We start from the raw sequence: 4853 nt of genomic DNA on the forward strand, positions 1-4853 counted from the left end.
TCTATCGTCCTTACTCTATTTCTCCCCACTTTTCCTCTCTCTTTCCCTTACTATGTTGCTCTCACTCCCTCTCCCTATTATTCTCATTGTAACTCTCTCAATCTCATACCATCTCCCTCTTCCTCTGTCTTACTCTCTCTTACTCTATCGTCCTTACACTATTTCTCCCCAATCTTACTCTCTCTTTCCCTTACTATTTTGCTCTCACCCTCTCTTAATCCCTGTCTTACTAATTCTTACCCTGTCACCCTCTCTTTCGCTCTCTAGCTCTTACTCCCTCTCTCTATTATTCTCATTGTAACTCTTTCAATCTCATACCATTTCCCTCTTTCCTCTTTCTTCCTTCTCTGCATGGGAGAAAACTTTTTCGAAGCCAGTAGTTGTTGATATTTATACTTCGGTGAGTATCCTTACATTGTCTTTTGATGTCCCTTCTCGTCTATGCTCCTGTGGCCAATAAAAGAAATTCATCATTAATATTGCCGAGGTAGATAAATAACTTGAACACTATTCTTGTCTGATATTATAGTAATTATTGAGGACGATGGCCTTCACTTTATTATTGCCGAGGTGGACAAAGCCTTAATGTCGTGTCGTGTTTATATTATTCACTGCCAGCGATTTTCTTTTTCACATTGAATTCCGAAATAATCGTTAACTACATCATCCGAATAACAATCGTAAACAAATTTCATCAAAAGACAAACTTTTTTTCTGAAAGTTATGAGGAGACGAAGTCGAAGGGAGGAGGGGGTCACGTTTGCGTTGATATGTCTGTTGTTTGGTGTCGATGACATAACATTTTAAAACAGGGGTCAGCGAATGTCCCTTTTGTGGGATGGTTCGGTATTTATCGACCTCACCATCACCGTGTAAATTTCTAATGTTTTATTTTATTTAATATCTTATATTTTTCTTTACACGTTTCAGTCAATTGGCTGGAGAAATGCTTGGGCTCTGCCTTGAAGGGTTTCCTCGAACAATTCGACCCCAGTACTTTTAAATTCTGGTACTTATTCTATCCATATATATTTAGGTATATTTTGGCGGCGAGCTGGCCGAATCGTTAGCACGCCGGGCGAAATGCGTAGCCGCATTTCGTCTGTCGTTACGTTGTGAGTTCAAGTTCTGCCGAGGTCGACTTTGCATTTCATCCTTTCGGGGTCGATAAAGTACCAGTTACGCACTGGGGTCGATGTAATCGACTTAATACCTATGTCTGTCCTTGTTTGTCCCATCTGTGTTTAGGCCATTGTGGGTAGTAAAGAAATAGGTATTTCGTCTGCTGCTACGTTCTCAGTTCAAATTCCGCCGAGGTCGACTTTGCCTTTCATCCTTTCGAGGTCGATAAATTAAGTACCAGTTACGCACTGGGGTCGATGTAATCGACTTGATACCTATGTCTGTCCTTGTTTCTCCCCTCTGTGTTTAGCCCCTTGTGGGTAATAAAGAAATAGGTACTTATTCTATCCAGGGACGGACCCGAGGGTGGGGGGCCTGAAGGGTACGTGCTCCCCTCAAGAAATGTGCGGCCTTCTCTCCTGGAATTGTATTCCCTTCTGACCTGTGTCCTCCCTTTGAAAAATTCATGGGACTGCGACTGCTATCAATCCCTTTTGCCGCATCACTAAATTACAGGGACAGACACAAACTTGACTATATGGCGGGATTCTGCTTTAACCCCTCGTAACTTTTTTCATTTTGGGGAATTTTCAGAAACTTTTTGTGGATTTGTGTTATATACACGGGAATTAATGCGATTATGCAAAAACAAAAACAAATTTAAGTGCGCGATTTAAGCGCTATTTAGCTGTTATTTCAAGCACATTTCATAACCACCTCATGCCCTCCTCGTTTATTTGTCACTCTGACATATTGATGTTTTCCAATATCTTTCTCCCTACAAAAACATTTAATGATTTGTTGGTGGGATTTAAACCAAAAATTCGGACTGTCCGAATTTTAAATAGTAAAATTCAAAAATTAGCTAAATCAGCCGAAATTGCGAAGACGATCCGGTTCTTGACTGATGATTGAGGGCTTCGAATGTCCCGTCCATGTTTTTTGTGTCGTCTTCTAAATGTTTCACGTTCTTGTCCCGTTTGTATATTTTTACTTTTACATATTATATATATATATATATTATATAATATATATATATTATATATATATATATATATAATATACAGACAGACAGACAGACGGACAGACAGACAGACACACACACACACACACACACACACACACACACATATGAGTGAAAAGGTTGAGTTCTATATTATCCTTTACTTTTGAGGGTTCGAAAGGACAATCTCTAATAAAGATTCTTCACATTCCGTTGGTAGCTTACTGGCGTAAGAATTTTGCGAATATGGAAATGTTACAAAGTCTAAGGTGTGTTGTGAGAATTTATGGAACAAATGTCACAGAAACTCAACAATCAACTTTTAACAGTTTGTTGAGTTTCTATGGCATATTTGTTCCATAAATTCTCATAACACACCTTATACATATAATAATGCATACATATCTCTCTCTATATAAACGGCAGTTTGTCTGTGTGTGTTTCTGTTGTGCTTGTTAGGTTGTACCCTCACCTGACCACGGCTTTCAACCGATTGATTAAAACTGGACAACACATAGCCAATGTCATAATTCAAATCTAACGCAGCGAAAATTTGAAAAGTTCCCCCAGTTCTGAAAAAATCGTAAATTCGACATGGGGTCGAGAATCAGAACTCAAACCACAGACCGTCTAGGGACGCAACTCCACCTTTTTAAACTCTTAAAAAAATTTCCATCATTTTTTTTCCATTTTTTGCTATAACTCTCTAAAATGCTTTATAGTTATTTCCCTTACAACACTGAGCAACGCCGGGCGATACTGCTAGTATATAAAATAATAATACATAGCGCAGGAGTGGCTGTATGGTTCGGTCCCACTGCGTGGCACCTTAGGGAAGTGTCTTCTACTATAGCCTTGTCTGAAAGAAGCCCGTCGTATATATACATACATACATACATACATATATGATTGATTGATTGATTGATTGATTCTAGTTTCAGCTTATGAGCTGTGGCCATGCTGGGGCACCGCCATATATATATATATATATATATGTGTGTGTGTGTGTGTGTGTATGTATGTATGTATGTATGTTTGTCCCCCGCCCATTGCTTGACAACCGATGCTGGTGTGTTTACGTCCCCGTAACTTAGCGGTTCAGCAAAAGAGCCCGATAGAATAAGTACTTAGCTTACAAAGAATAAGTCTTGGGGTCGATTTGTTCGACTAAAGGCGGTGCTCCAGCATGGCCGCAGTCAAATGACTGAAACAAATAAAAGAAATATATATATATATATATATATATATATATAATATATATATATATATATGTACACATATATCACAATACACGACAGACTTCTTCAGTTTTCACCAATCAAATCTATTCACAAGGCTTTGGTCTGCCACTAGCTATAGAAAAGGACACTAGCCCAAGGTGCCACACAATGGGACTGAACCCGGGACCGCGTGGTTGCGAAGCAAATTTTTTATCGCACAGCTACACCATTAAAACATCTTTTCAGGTTTTACCGACTCCCTAAGATGGTCACATAGACCACCACCACCGCCAGGGGAGGGGGGCAATATTCATCTTTTTGCTGACCCCTGCTCTACAACTTAACCACCCCTAATAATTATTATAATCGTATGCATTCCCGTGTGTAGAATTTCTTGAGGAAACGAATGCAGTTTTTGCCATCAGTGTACAGAGCTACATTCCTGAAAAATTCTGCCGTAGGAAGGAATTTAAAAGGTCGTAGATCGTTACAAGTGTTTTACACATAATCCCCTTCTTCCAGAGATCAATACCGATCGCTTTGCTGACACCTGCCCTTAAGCAGTGTTATTGTTTGTTGTAGATGATGTCACTATTGTTGTTATTCCGCTGAGGTCGACTGTGCCTTTCATCCTTTTGGGGGTCGATAAAATACGGACCGGTTGAGCACTGGAGCCTATGTAATCGACTACTCCCATGGCAAATATGTGTCGTGTGCAGGCGCAATGGCCCAGTGGTTAGGGCAGCGGACTCGCGGTCGTAGGATCGCGGTTTCGATTCCCAGACCGGGCATTGTGAGTGTTTATTGAGCGAAAACACCTAAAGCTTCACAAGGCTCCTGCAGGGGACGGTGGTGAACCCTGCTGTACTCTTTCACCACAACTTTCTCTCACTCTTTCTTCCTGTTTCTGTTGTACCTGTATTTCAAAGGGCCAGCCTTGTCACACTCTGTGTCACGCTGAATCTCCCCGAGAACTACGTTAAGGGTACACGTGTCTGTGGAGTGCTCAGCCACTTGCACGTTAATTCCACGAGCGGGCTGTTCCGTTGATCGTATCAGCTGGGACCCTCATCGTCGTAACCGACGGAGTGCTCCTATGTGTAGTAGCTGTATTCCAAAAGGCCAGCCTTGTCGCATTCAGGGGTCGCGAGTCTGTGGAATGCTCAGCATATTCATTTCACGCGCAGGCTGTTGCGTCGATCGAATCAGCTGCAACTCTTGTTGTAGGCGAGAGAGTGCCAGTTCTGAGACAACAGGTGTTTCAAACGGCGCTGTCTCACGTGGACGGCCATCATGCTAGATATAACAGCCAAATCGTCAACTCTCCTTCAAACTTCACAAATGCTGCCAATTTAATTCAAGAAAGCCACATAAAAATGATCTTTCGGTACAAACACGTAAATGACCGACAATATATATATATGTATGTATACGTACATATACATATTCTTTCTTTTATTCTTTTACTTGTTTCAGTCATTTGACTGCGGCCATACTGGAGCGCCACT

The 4853-nt window shown here is 41.0% G+C and overlaps 1 protein-coding gene across 4 annotated transcripts in view; it reads left to right on the plus strand.

The window, feature by feature from the left end:
• The first annotated feature begins 271 nt into the window (after window positions 1–271).
• Window positions 272–4853, plus strand: part of LOC115226206 — a 58586-nt gene continuing 54004 nt past the window's right edge. For all 4 annotated transcript variants that reach the window (XM_029797224.2, XM_036514821.1, XM_036514822.1 and 1 more), the window contains exon 1: window positions 272–400. The gene's annotated coding sequence lies outside the window, so the exon portion shown is untranslated. The remainder of the gene's footprint in view (window positions 401–4853) is intronic.

This window comes from Octopus sinensis, linkage group LG29 (genome assembly GCF_006345805.1).
Source record: "Octopus sinensis linkage group LG29, ASM634580v1, whole genome shotgun sequence".
Lineage (NCBI taxonomy): Eukaryota > Metazoa > Mollusca > Cephalopoda > Octopoda > Octopodidae > Octopus > Octopus sinensis.